General features: G+C 39.7%; 1 pseudogene; it reads left to right on the forward strand.

Moving 5' to 3' along the window:
* LOC149209817 (putative sucrose-phosphate synthase 3) overlaps window positions 1-15,327 on the forward strand; it is an 87,686-nt pseudogene that overhangs the window by 10,722 nt on the left and 61,637 nt on the right.

Here is a 15,327-nt window from a genome sequence, read left to right on the forward strand (position 1 = left end):
TACACGTAGGGTTGTGGTGGCCAACCCTTCATCAGGATTCAAAAGCGCATTGCAAGGCATGTGATGTATGTCAAAGAATAGGTAAACAATTGTGAAGGGACGAGATGCCTTTGAATCCATGAATGACATTACAACCTTTCAAAAAGTGGGAAATCAACTTTCTAGGACCTATCAAATTTCAAGGAAAGACAGGCGTGAGATATATTGTCATTGTGACAGAGTACCTGACTCATTGAGCAGAAGCGCAGCCGGTGAAGGATTGCACAACCGTGACTGCCACGAAGTTCCTGTTTGAACACGTAATGATGTCATTCAGATGTCTAAAGATCTTGATGAGTGATCATGGTATGCATTTCTAATTGAAATGATTAGCGCAATGACAGAAGAGTTTTAGGTCTATCATTCGAAGAGCACATTATATCACCCACAAGCTAACTGGATAGTGGAAGCGATCAACAAAGTACTAGAAACCATGCAAACCAAGGTATGCAATTCGTAGTGAAGTGATTGGGACCTAAGCGTACCTGCAGTGTTATGGGCATATCAAAGAGCATTCAAGAAACTGATGGGACAGACACCTTTTAGGCTTGTTATGGAGTGGAAGCCATATTGCCTATGGAATACATCGTGCCTAGTCTACGCATAGTAGTACTCACAGGTATGATGGATCGCAGAGCCCTGAACAAAAGGCTCACGTGGTTGGAAGAGCTCAAAGAAGAGATATTTTTGGCTAGATTTCACGGGTAGGTCCAAAAGCAGCCCGAAAAGGCATGGTATGATCAACATATTAAGTTGCGCACCTTTAAGGTGAATGATTTAGCATTGTTGTATGATAATAAGTTTGATAAATTCCCTGGGAAACTTAGAATGCACTAGTTGGGGCCGTATGCTATTAAGGAGATTACAGATGGTGGCGTGATGCAGTTGGTAAAGTTAAATGGAGAACCCTTCCCAGGAAGAGTAAATGGAAGTTGTCTAGAACCATACGCAGGTGGCTCAACCATTTTGCTAACTGACAGAATCACAGTGTTAGCACTCCAAGTAGAAGAAAGGAGGCGCGGAACTATAAACTACTCTGTTGGGGGACTGCGTGATGTCAGGACTGTGCACAGTAGTGAAGTGTCATAAGGTCCACAACAGCACGAGGGTAGTTGCGCTGCTATACGCGGTGGCTGGAAACTAACCATTACAGTCACTACTCACAATGTGATGCTTGGTTTGAGACCAAATGGAGTGGGTGATAGGTATTTAAGGAAAACTTTATGGGCTATCTTCTTGAAAATCTATCAAAAATCGAGCATTAATGGACTGAATGTGGGGGGAATGGTTGAATTTAAATTCAAAAGACGCTATAAATTATGAATGGTTGTCCAACAAACAAAACTTGGTAATTTGAGAACTGAGTTGTTGCGTGTTCAGATTTTCATGAACCAAGAGAAGAAGAAGATGTGAGGGTATGCCATTTCTAGCATCAAGAACCCTGCAGTCAAGGTCACAACAAAGATATTGGCAAGGAAGGTGATGAAGAAGTTCTGCGCAGATGAGGTGCCTACATCGATGGTTGCATAAGTATCGCAATGCGCAGAAGGGGTCCAGTTTAACTGGGAAAACTATCTATGCCGAGAGTTCCTTGAGAACTGCCTCAAGGCACAGGATTCTCGGTCGCCAGAGTGGCGCACTCCAGCTAGCTCCGCGGTGGAAGGAGAGAAGTCCGCCGCATAGCGAAAGAAGGAAGAGGTGAAACTGTTATGAAACCAGCTCAAGAAAAGATAGAAAAGATAGATCAATGCCTTAGAATTCAACCTCTTCGAGGGGGCAACCTCCTTTACATTACATAAATGAACAATTCTTGGATGATTCAAATGACAAAACCTCCTTTCTATTTATAGGAGTCTAAGGAGTCACAATATAATCCAGCCGACCTAACAATAATAATATAAAGCCACAAAAATAACAATAGAGCTATTCTATGGGGCACAGAAATAACAATATGGGGGTAATAGGGGCACAACAATATAAATAAGGGGTATAACTACAATAGTAATGGGGTAATCACTAGTATTATAGGGACCCAACATGCCCCTCTCCTTCAAAAAAGTGTTGTCCTCAACGCTTGAGTAGTTCTAGATACTTCTGCATAAAATTCTCATCCTCCCATGTGGAATCTTCAGCGGATAAGTTCTTCCACTTGATAAGATACTTTGAAATTGATCGATTTCGTAGCTATCGAGTTCTTTTTTCTGTGACTGCTTCCAGTTCCAATATAATTTTTCCTTCCTCGTTGTTGAGATTTTCTGTTTGGAGCAAAATAGGAAAAATCTCAGCTGATGACAACAATAGAAATTTAGTTCCTAGATTAGCTCTAGGTTGTTGGGAGGGAGTTAATGCCTCCTATATTTGATGTGAGGGAGTTAATGAGACTGTTAGATTCTCTATGCTATATAACAGGCAATCATTCAGATGGTTTGCTAAGAGGGAGAGAGTTTTGTGAGGATTTCTTGATGTAATCTCCAATTTGATTAATAAATTCCTGATGCCTATGTTTGGTGGACAAAGCCCAGATTGGTTGGGTGAACCACGTTAAACTCTTGTGTTTATGTGCTTGATATTCTGTTGTGTGTTTATTTTGTTTGCTGTGCCTCTAGATTCCAACAACTGGTATCAGAGCACGTTGGAGGAGCGGCACTACTGGAGGTGGAGCTGAGGTCGTTTATTTGCTGCCTAGAGGTGCTGCCTGGAGGCGCTGCGTGCGTGTAAGTGATCTAATACCTGGTGCGCTGTGGAACAGTTCAAACAAGCCTGGAGACAAGCCATTTGCGTGGAGCATGGATAGATATACACCTGCGTTAATATATTTTCAAAATGGCGAATTGCGTGGGTATGTATTTATAACAAATGCGTGTATATATATTTTAGAAACAGCACAGATTTATGTGATAAACAACGTGGTTTTGTTTTTTGGTGCTGCGTGGGTATATATATTTGCAAAACAGCGTGAATATCCATTGAAAAAACGGCGGGGATTTTCTGTTTTACCAACGGTGTGGATATATGTTTATTTGAAACTGCGTGGATATATATTATCACACGGCGTTGATACATATAAACAACGGTGCAGATATACATTAATAACAAAACAACGTGGATATGTTTGTTTGTAACAGCGTGGATATATATGTTTTAGAAGCCGGCATAGTTATATGTTAAAACTTTGATATATGCGCTGTGTTTTTTAAATTTATGCGCTGTGTATCCTTGGAGTAGTAACGCTCAAAACAGGCCAGGAAATTAAAGACTTAACAGATGAAATATACAGCTGGTGCGTTTGGGTGATATACCTGGTTTGTGCATATTTATGTGCTGGGATATTGAGTTTTTTTTTTTAAAAGGATGTATATCACATTTTTTTTTGAGAAGTGCATATGGCAGAAAGTTTTTTTTTATAAGTGCAAAGGGTATTTTTTGTTTTAAAGGCAAAGGCAGAAAGGCATAGGCAATTTTTTTTATTTCTGGTTAGTTTTGGAGATTACTGTGTTTTTTGCTGATATCAAATGGCAAAAACTCAAAGTGCCCGTTTTGAAATTGAGAATTTTAATGGCAAGAATAATTTTGAGATCTGGAAGGTGAAGATGCACGATCTGCTGGTTCAACAAGGTGTGGCGAAAGCACTATTGGGAAAAAACAAAAGACCTCCTTCCATGACGGAGGATGAATGGGATGAGATGGATGATAGAGCTCTGAGCGCAATTCGGTTATGTCTAGCGGACGATGTTCTGTTCAACATTGTGTCAGAGAAAACCGCCGCAGGCTTGTGGTCGAAGCTTGAGAAGCTCTATATGACGAAATCTCTGACAAATCGGATTCTCCTGAAACGGCAGCTTTATGGTTTGCGGAGGAAAGAAGGTACCTCAATTGCTGATCACCTGAATGTTTTTAATACCTTACTGGTGCAATTAGACAGTCTAGATGTGAAATTTGATTCAGAGGATAAGGCAATAACTCTATTATGTTCTTTGCCTGAATCCTGGGATCACTTTGTTACTTCCATAAGCTTTAGTACATTAGAAATCCTTGAGTTTGACAATGTTGTTGGAGCCTTGTTGGCTGAAGAGATGAGGAAGAGGTCGAATGCAGACACCTCTACATCAGAGGTAATGATGGCCAGAGGTCGCTCAAGAGAGAGACACTCCGGGGGAAAGCATAGCGACTCTCGCTCAAAGTCTAAAGGAAAGAAGCCAAAGGTGAAGTGCTGGCATTGTGGCAAGGCTGGACATCTGAAAAAGGATTGCTGGAAGCGAAAGCAGGTTGCTAAAGAAGGCTCTTCGACAGAAAATAAGGAAGCCAACACCACATATACAGGTTCAGTATCTGGTTCAGGTATGAGTGATGAGGTATTGTCTATTAATGTTTCAAAACATGATCAACATTGGTTGTTAGATTCCGGGGCATCTAACCACATGTGTATACATAGAGATTGGTTTAAAACATATAGATCAGTTGATGATGGAGTCGTGTACATGGGTAATGATGTCACGTGCAGTATTGTTGGAATAGGAAGTGTACAACTACAAATGTTTGATGGCACAACCAAAATGTTAACTGATGTGAGGCATGTACCAAATTTAAGGAAAATTTTGATTTCATTAGGAGCACTTGATTCAAATGGATATAAAACTGTAATTCAAGGTGGAGTAATGAAAATTTACAAAGGCATCTTACTAGTTATGAAAGCTAAGAAAGTAGGAAATCTATTTCAGTTAGAAGGTAGAACTGGGTCAGATCATGTGTCTGTGTCTGAACATGACAGTAGTTCCATTCACTTATGGCATCAAATATTGGGGCATATGAGTGAAAGAGGATTGAAAATTTTGGCTGACCGAAAGTTACTTCCTAATCTAAGATCTGGAAAATTGGATTTCTGTAAACATTGTCTGTTTGGTAAACAAAGTAAACAAAAGTTTAAAACAGGCAAACATACTAGTAAAGGCATACTTGATTATATCCATTCAGATGTTTGGGGTCCAGCCCCTACAGCGTCATATGGTGGTTCGTCTTATTTTGTATCATTCATTGATGACTTTTCTCGGAAAGTATGGGTCTACATGTTGAAAAAGAAGTCTGATGTTTTTACAGTTTTCAAGCAGTTTAGAGCATTGGTAGAAAATAGCACTGGTAGAACTATAAAATGTTTAAGAACTGACAATGGTGGTGAGCTTTCCTCCAAGGAGTTTGACAGCTATTGCAAGGATGCAGGGATCGAAAGACATAAGACCACGGTTTATACTCCTCAGCAGAATGGAGTTGTTGAACGCATGAACAGGACTCTTCTAGAGAGAGCAAGGTGTATGCTGAGTAACGCCGGGTTGCAAAAGGAGTTGTGGACAGAAGCAGTGGCAACGGCTTGTTATGTGATAAACCAATTTCCATCAACGGCGATAGGCTGCAAGGTTCCGCAAGAGGTATGGAAAGGACACCCTTGTGACTATTCTAAACTCAGAGTGTTTGGTTGTGATGCTTATGCTCTAGTGCCTAAACATCAGCGAACTAAATTAGATCCGAAATCGAAAAGGTATGTCTTTGTTGGGTATGGTGATGGAACAAAGGGATTTAGATTGTGGGATCCTACTACCCGCAAAATCATCATCAACAGAGATGTAAAGTTTGATGAATCCTCTCTTGTACAGTTAGATGTAAATAGTAGATTGAAACAAGATGATGTATCTGATTTCCAGCATATTCGGTTTGACAACATTTCTAATGATAGTCATAACGACCATAGTTCAGATTCTAGTCATGAACAGGTTTCAGAATTAGATTATGAACAGGGTTCAGATGGAGGTCATGAACAGGTCTCAGATGGCGATCATGAAGAGGTTCCTACAGATGATAGACAGCCAATTGTGGAAGCACCAAAAACGTTCTTAAGGAGGTCTACAAGGATCAAACGCCCTCCGAGAAGGTATGATGATCATTTTACTTCAGTTGCTTTGATCGCTAATGATGATGAACCTTTGTGTTATCAGGAAGCTGTAGAAGGTTCAAATAGTGACAAATGGAAAGCAGCCATGAAGGAAGAAATGATGGCCTTAGGTAAGAATGGTACATGGGATCTGGTTAAACTTCCCAAAGGCAGGAAAACTGTGGGATGCAAGTGGGTGTTCAAGGTGAAACGGGGTGTAAATGATACGGAAGACAGGTACAAAGCGAGACTGGTTGCAAAGGGGTTTTCTCAGAAAGCTGGCATAGACTTTCATGAGATATTTTCACCAGTGGTTAAAATTGTTTCAATTAGAATTGTGTTAGCATTAGTGGCTTTGTTTGATTTGGAGTTGCAGCAGTTAGATGTTAAGACTGCATTTCTACATGGTGACTTAGATGAGGAAATATATATGGAACAACCGGAAGGGTTTGTTCACCATCGCAATGAGAAATTTGTCTGCAGGCTCAAGAAGTCATTATATGGCCTGAAGCAGTCGCCTCGGCAGTGGTATAAGAAGTTTGATTATTTCATGTTGAGTCAGAAATATGTTAGAAGTGAATATGATCATTGTGTTTATTTTAAACAGTTAAATAATGGCATGTTCATTATCTTAGTGTTGTATGTTGATGATATGCTTTTAGCAAGAAAAAGCATTGGAGAAATCAACAGTTTGAAGACTCAGATGGCAAGGACGTTTGATATGAAAGATCTAGGAGCAGCAAGACGGATTTTGGGCATGGAGATTTTCAGAGATAGGAGTAATGGTAAGCTGTGGCTATCACAACAGAAGTATGTTGAGAAAATAATTTTGAGGTTTGGTATGAATAATGTGAAGCCTGTGTCAGTCCCTTTAGCTTCCCATTTTAAGCTTTCTTCCAGTTTATGTCCTAATACAGATGAAGAAAAGGATTATATGTCTCGAATTCCATATGCCAATGTAGTAGGTTGTTTAATGTATGCGATGGTTTGTACTCGACCAGATATTTCACATGCAGTTGGGGTTGTCAGCAGGTACATGGAAAATCCGGGTAAAGAACACTGGTCAGCAGTGAAATGGGTGCTTCGGTACTTGAGAGGCACAAGTAGTTATTGTATTTCTTACAATAAGAGTAGTGAATTTGTTTGCGGATATGTTGATTCCGATTTTGCAGGTGATTTGGATAAGAGAAGATCAACTTCAGGGTACGTCTTTATTCTTGCAGGTGGAGCTATAAGCTGGATGTCAAAGCTACAGAATATTGTTGCTTTATCCACTACTGAAGCAGAATACATTGTTGCTTTGCATGCTTGCAAAGAGGTGGTTTGGTTGAAAGGTTTGCTTGGTGAGTTTGGTAGGTTACAGGACAACATCAGGTTACTTTGTGATAGTCAAAGTGCAATACATTTGGCTAAGAATCCGGCCTATCATAGTAAATCAAAGCATATTCCAATTAAGTACCATTTTGTAAGACAGGTTATCACTGAAAGGGGAGTCTCTCTTGAAAAGGTGCATACAAAGGAGAACTGTGCAGACATGTTCACGAAACCAGTTTTGTTGGAGAAGCTACGCTGGTGTTTGGCTTCTCTTGGCTTGCAGAAAAGATAAAATAATAATAACAGGGCATCAGGCGAATTGTTGTCAAGGTGGAGATTGTTGAGATTTTTTGTTTGGAGCAAAATAGGAAAAATCTTAGCTGATGACAACAATAGAAATTCAGTTCCTAGATTAGCTCCAGGTTGTTGGGAGGGAGTTAATGCCTCCTATATTTGATGTGAGGGAGTTAATGAGACTGTTAGATTCTCTATGCTATATAACAGGAAATCATTCGGATGGTTTGCTAAGAGGGAGAGAGTTTTGTGAGGATTTCTTGATGTAATCTCCAATTTGATTAATAAATTCCTAATGCCTATGTTTGGTGGACGTAGCCCAGATTGGTTGGGTGAACCACGTTAAACTCTTGTGTTTATGTGCTTGATATTCTGTTGTGTGTTTATTTTGTTTGCTGTGCCTCTGGATTCCAACACTCGTCAAGTTCTGGAAATATTGTTTGAATTGGGAGCTTGTCACCTATAACCTTATTTAAACATGAAACATGGAAAACTGGGTGCAATTGAGAAGCTGCAGGAAGATCCAATTTGTATGCCATAGTACGAATCTTTTGCAACACCTTGTACGGACCATAATACTTTGGTGATAATTTATTATCCTTCTTAGCTTGCTTTAGGGACATTTGCTTATATGGTTGTAGTCGTAGGAATACCCAATCACCTACATCCAAACTTCTTTCACTGCAATGTTGATCTACCTGTTGTTTCATTCTATTTTGTGCCAACACGAGGTTATCCTTTTGAGAGTTGGAGGACTTGTTGTTGATGTTCGATGTGATGTTCCACTGCCTGAACCTTAGAATTTTCTCTTAAATATGATGTGATGGATGGTGTTTGATACCCATAAAGTGACATAAATGGGGTCATTGTTGTTGCTGTATGGAAGGAAGTGTTATACCACCATTCAGCCAGAGGAAACCATTTGAGCCATTGTTATGTTTATCAGATACAAAGCAACGAAGATATCCTTCCAAACATTTGTTTACTATCTCAGTTTGCCCATCAAATTGAGGATGATAAGTTGAGCTATGAGCTAACTGAGTACCAAGACAAGAAAATAATTCTGTCCAAAAATTTCCAGTGAAAAGGGGATCTTTGTCACTTACAATAATCTTTGGGTTTCCATGTAGTTTTTGAACTGTTTCCATAAATGCAGTAGAAACTGTACTAGCTTTAAATGGATGTGATAATGCCCAAAAGTGTGCATACTTGGTAAGTCTGTCAACTAACACCATGATGACACTCTTTCCCTCAGACTTGGGTAAACCGGTGATAAAATCCATTGAAACCTCCTCCCAACATTGGCTTGTAATGGATAAAGGTTGTAATAGACCCGGTGTCTTAATTGTTTCAACTTTATTTTGTTGGCAAACCAAACATTCCGCCACAAACTTTTGAATATCTGATTTAAGGCCATCCCAAAAAAATTCCTTCTTAACCCTGTGGTAAGTTTTTAAAAGTCCTGAGTTCCCTCCTAATGGAGAAGTGTGCAATTCCATAAGAATATTTTGTTTTAGCTGGGAATTCTTACAGAGGTATAAGCGATCTTTGTACCATAACGAATCATTTTTCCAGTTAAATGTATCAGAAGTACTGGAATCTTGTTGTAGCTTTTGAATAAGTGCCCACACTTCTTCGTCATTCTTCCATTCCTCCCTTGCTTTGTTTATCCAATCTGGTTGGATAATAGAAATGGCACACAACAATTCTTCCACATCCTCATCCTTTCTTGAGAGTGAATCTTCCACCACATTTTGCTTCCCTTTTTTGTAGATGATTTCAAAGTCATAACCCAACATCTTTGTGACCCCCTTTTGTTGCTCTTGAGAGGATAATCTTTGTTTTAAAAAGTATTTAAGGCTATCATGATCCCTTTTTACCTTGAAGTGCCTTCCCATTAGGTAGGGTTGCCATTTCTTAAGTGCATGGAGTATTGCCAACATTTCCTTCTCATAAATAGCTTTGGTTAAAAACTTTCCCTTGATTGGACGACCTTCGAAAGCAATGGGTCTTTCATCTTGCATTAGAATAGCACCAGTTCCATTTCCTTAAGCATCACATTCCACAGTAAAGGTTTTTGTGAATTCCGGTGTAGCTAAGACCGGTGCTTGGCACATTGCCTCTTTAAGATGTTCAAAGGACTTTATTGCTTCCGGAGTCCATGAAAATGAATCTTTCTTCAATAATGTTGTTAGAGGTGCTACTATTCTCCCATAATTCTTAACAAACTTATGATAATACCCTGTCAAACCAAGAAATCCTCGCAGATGCTTTATGGATGTGGGGATTTTCCATTCCTTAATGGCTTTAATTTTATTAGGGTCTACCTTAACTCCTTCATGAGATACAATATGACCCAAATATTCCACCTCCTGGACTCCAAAGAAACATTTGGATCTTTTTGCATACAATTATTTCTCCTCCAATAGTTGTAGCACCCTATCAACATGTTCAACATTATCCTTCCAAGACTTGTTGTAGATTAGTATATCATCAAAAAATACTAACACAAATCTTCTAAGGAATGGTTTGAAAATTGAATTCATCAAACCTTGAAATGTTGAAGGTGCATTGGTAAGGCCAAAAGGCATGACCAAAAATTCATAATGACCCTCATGAGTTCTAAATGTCGTTTTCAGAATGTCTTCAATCTTCATTCTGATTTGATGATATCCCGAATGAAGATCCAACTTGGTGAAGTAAATTGATCCATGCAATTCATCCAGTAATTCATCAATGATAGGAATGGGGAACTTATCTTTAATAGTGAGCTTGTTGAGCTCCATATAATCCGGACACATGCACCATGATCCATCCTTCTTGTGCACCAATACTACTAGAGCTGAGAAAGAACTTTGACTCGGTTGAATTATACCAGCCTCTAGCATTTCTACAACCATACGTTCGATTTCACTTTCTTGGACATAGGGATATCTGTACGACCTGATGTTTAGAGGAACACTTCCTGGAATCTGATGAATAGCATGATCATGATCACGCATAGGTGGGAGACCTTTGGGAGTATCAAAAACCTTGGAATGATTTTCCACGACTTTTTGGGGATCTGGAGAAATAGATGATTCCAATGTGGAAACATCGAGCGAACATAATTGTGCAATAACACCTCTTTGCTCCTTTTTTAGAAGCTTAGTCATGCCATTAGAGCTGATTATCTTTCCTGGTTTCCCTGTAATACCCCTTAATTCAACTTCCTTTCCTTCCGTAGAAAATTTGATGAAAAGTTCTTGAAAACTAAAAGCTATTGTACCCAAGGATTGTAGCCATTGGACTCCTAGTACAACATCAGCACCTCCCATTGGAATGGAAAGCATTGGGCTAGTCAATACATATTCTCCCATGGATAGCTTGATATTATGGCACTTTCCAGAGCAATTTATTGTTCCTCCATTTGCAATCATCACTTGACACTCTGGTGCTGGATATAGGAAGCAATTCAATTCTTTTGCTACCCTACAATGAATAAAATTGTGGGTGCTTCCTGAATAAATCAAGACTATTACCTTTTTCTTCTTGATTTGTCCTTCTATCTTGATGGTTTGAGGAGTGGTAATTCCCGCCAATGCATTACAAGATATGGTCGGATTTATTTGTTCTTCATCTAGGCTTTGTTCCTGGAGTATATCCTCTTCTTTTGACCTTTCTTGCTCCTTTTCTTCTTCCTCTTCATAATCTATGTAGAATAATTTATTCTCAACACACTTATGACCTTTTGCGTATTTTCTATCGCAACTGTAACAAAGCCCTTTTGCTCTTTTTTCTTCCAATTTTTGTGGTGTCAACCTTGTAGGTTGTGGAAGACTAGGGGCAACAACACTTCCGTCTTTATAGTTGTCAGTGGTATGCTTCCTAGTTGTCATAATTTTGCTTTCCATTTTTCTTGCTAACCTGAATGCCTTCTCTAATGAATCAAGTTTCCAAAGGCGAACATCATGTTGGATATTATCCTTTAAAGACCCTATGAACACATCAATCCTATGCTCCTCTGCAATATCTTTTACCCTTATGTTCAATTTTTGGAACTCCTCAATGTGCTCCATTATTGAACCCTTTTGTTTGAGACCTATCAATTGGCTAAAAAAAGTGTTGCTTTTTGTATCCTCATAATGTGCTATCAATTCTTCCATAAAAATTGCCCAAGTGATAAATTGTTTATGAGAACAAAGCCATTGATACCATACAAACTGATTTGGTTCCAAATATACAGTTGCCATACGTACCTTTTGTGCATTTTTCACATTATTGAGATCGAAGAATTGCTCCATCTGTAATATCTATGTGGCGAGATCCTTGCCATCAAACTTCCGCATATCGATTTTTGGAACATGGTGAGTCTTTGATCCAATATTAGAGTCTATGGAATCATGATTAACATTTATTTTGTTCTCATCATGAGTTTCCTTTAGTACCCTTTCACCCTTAGTGACCATTTTTTGTAGCAACTTATTCATATTTATCTTCAATTCTTCCATCTTATCATTCATGCCATCAATTTTAGCGTCCATGCCATTCAACTTAGCTTCCATGCCATCCATCTTAGCTTCTACACCTTTCTTTAAACCATCCATCTTAGCTTCTACATCTTTCCTTAAACCATCGATTTTAGTTTCTGTTGCTTTTTGTGCAAGTGACACTCATTGCACTTGTTCTTGTAATTTTGATATATCATATAGCATTTTTTCTTCTTCTTCATGAGTCATGCTAGAGATTTCAGGTTCCTTACTAGGTGTTTGAATTTTCTTTCCTCGGGGCACCAGTTACCAATAATAATGCTCTATTATGCCCTTTGAATTCCTTCAAAATAAATTTTCAAACCAAGCTTAAGCAAAAATTTAAGAAAATCTACACACCTTTTTTCACTTTGTAGGAGCTCGATATTGCCTCTAATGTATCTTTGTACTTTTCAATCATCTAGTTCTGAATTTGTGACCTGCAGTAGCCCTCTGTGTCCTCTTTCCAATTCCACAATTCTGACCCAAATTGGATTCTCCAAGGAAGAGTTATGTGAAATCTCCCATAGTGACTTGATTATAGACTAGTTCATTAGAGTGAAATTATACGACATGCCACGAGTCACTGTTTCGATATTTGGATCTGAAAAATACGTAAAAGAAACTACAGTCTGTCCTCTTTCTGTACCTTTTTACGAAATTTCAATCCGATCCTCAGAGAGAAAGTTATGACGATTTTCACCAGGTCACCTGTTTTGAATGTAATTCAGGAGTCTCCAAAAATACCAACTTCCTCAGATCATATCTCCGCAAATATCACACGAAAAGATTTGAAATTCGGACAGGTTCAACGCAATTTCTTCTCAAATGGGTTTTTCTTGCGACTTCTAAAACGTCACAGAAAAAAAGTTATAGCGAAAATGCCACGATGACCTGTTTGGAGCAGCGAAACCCTAGAATCCAAAGCTCTGATACCAAATGTTATGAAACCAGCGCAAGAAAAGATAGAAAAGATAGATCAACGCCTTAGAATTCAGCCTCTTCGAGGGGGCGACCTCCTTTACATTACATAAATGAACAATACTTGGATGATTCAAATGACAAAACCTCCTTTCTATATATAGGAGTCTAAGGAGTCACAATATAATCCAGCCGACCTAACAATAATAATATAAAGCCACAAAAATAACAATAGAGGGATTTTATGGGGCATAAAAATAACAATATGGGGGTAATAGGGGCACAACAATATAAATAAGGGGTATAACTACAATAGTAATGGGGTAATCACTGGTATTATAGGAACCTAATAGAAACTGCGGATGTTGCAGCTGGTAGAAAAGCACAAGAAGGAAAAAGTAGTAGCTAAGACCTAGGCAACGCGCGACACTGTGAAGTTGGCCTAGGAGAAATTGAAGACAACAAAATAAGAGTGAAAAGGACAAAATTCCCCTTCAACTGAGCCAGAGACTGATACTGAGCACGATAGCGTGGACCTGCAAACATCGTCCACCAAGCTGAAACGTCCCCACCCAAGATAGTATGTAGGGCTGCGAAAGAAGACGAAGGCCTCAAGGACTTCATTCGACCCTATGACCCTTACTAAAAGTGATCTACACGATATTGACAAAACAGTGAGGGATGTCACCACGGAGGCCCTCCAACAGTTTGAGGAGCAACACCAGATGGTATTGGGGGCCTTCTAGACACAAATATAGGAGTTGAAGTTGTGCATTCTGTAGGCTAGCACCGTGTCAACCAGCCTCATAGTTGGAACATCAGCGACAAAAGAAATGTTGTGCACCCAAATGACCAACACAATAGTGTTGCCAGATGGAGCACTCATTACAAAAAATGAGGCCGACAGGCTTATGGTCAGCGAGTTGAAAGGGATTGGGTTAAGCATGGTTGCGCTTCCTCGAGAGACACTCTATACTGTACAAGATGTACTCACTGTAGAACTATGGGCTAGGAAGAGCCACATGCTACAGGTAATGAGCGAGTAGCACATCAACATTGAGCAGTTGAGCCTTCAGCATGACGAGGTAGTGGCACAGAACAAACAGATAGTGCATGTGGTGGTGGAACCTTGCCATATGGTCCCGAAGTTGGCCATCCAAGCAGAGGAACTAGTGGAGGTGAGCATACGCAAGTTAGCAACAGGGGTGCGCGACACAAGAGAAGAAATGGCTAAGGTTCAGCTGGAGCTGAACCTTGAGATATCAGAATTATAGTTGAAGGCACAACCTTCAATTGCACCGAAGGTTAAGGAACAATGTGCCATCGTGATCACAAAAATAATGGCGGTGGTTAACAGTCCACTGACAGATTGGAAAAAGTTTTTCAAGCAATTGTTCGAGGTCCTAACCACCCTACGGAAGGACTCAAACATAGGGCGTCTGGAAACAGAGGTGCGCGAGCTACAACAGAAGTACGACAAGGTCAAAGGGACTGTGTAGAAGGTTTCCCTTATGTAGAGGCTCACTAGGATCTAGTAGGTGAAAGAACTCAAGGAGCAGGTGGATGCTACTCGGCATAAGGAAGCAATTTTGAAGGCACGCCTATGGTCGTGGATCGATGAGGCTTATACCATTATAGCCTCCATTGAAGCAAAGCTCACACAGCTACAAGCAACATAGGAGAGGATTCAGGGCAGCAGTTCAGCCATAGTGGTCACTGAACAATGCATAGAGGAAGTACATCAGGCACCCGCTCAGTGCGTAGTTTAACTTGCAGCGATCCAATCAAAGTTGGGAGGTCTTCACACAGAGATCTCTGAACGTATAGAGTGACTTGATGGTCAGTCATGATGTTTGTTTTGGGGGCATGTTGGGCGTGGGATCCCCCGAGGGATGTTTTGGGGCTTAGAGACCAGATTTTGGTCAAAGATTGTAATTCCAATATAAAGACTCCGCATTTTGTGGGCACGTCGCATGTAGTTGTTAAAGAGTCATAGGGTTGTTCACCCTTATTTTGTTATTGTGATGTCGTCTATAGAGATCTACCCATGGTCAGCAAACCATGGGATTTTATAAATTGAGTGAGGCTCTAGGTAGTTAAGGAACCTAACAATATCTAAGAAATGATGAAGAATTGAGTCTTATCTATGGAGTAAAGTATAGTTTTGGGTCGTAGAGTAGGAGAAGGCTCTGCAACTAAGTGTGTGGAGGCCTAGTAGTTTGTAGCTGAGTACACAGACCCTTGTAGCTTAGGACGCAGGGCGAGTGAAGTCTGTAAACAGTTGGAAGTATTAATAAAGAGAAGTTTCTATCATTTCTGTGTATTTAATTC

The sequence above is a fragment of the Pinus tabuliformis genome, chromosome 1_2 (genome assembly GCF_031772625.1).
Source record: "Pinus tabuliformis cultivar Carrire ecotype Pingquan chromosome 1_2, CPIR1, whole genome shotgun sequence".
NCBI classification, from domain to species: domain Eukaryota; kingdom Viridiplantae; phylum Streptophyta; class Pinopsida; order Pinales; family Pinaceae; genus Pinus; species Pinus tabuliformis.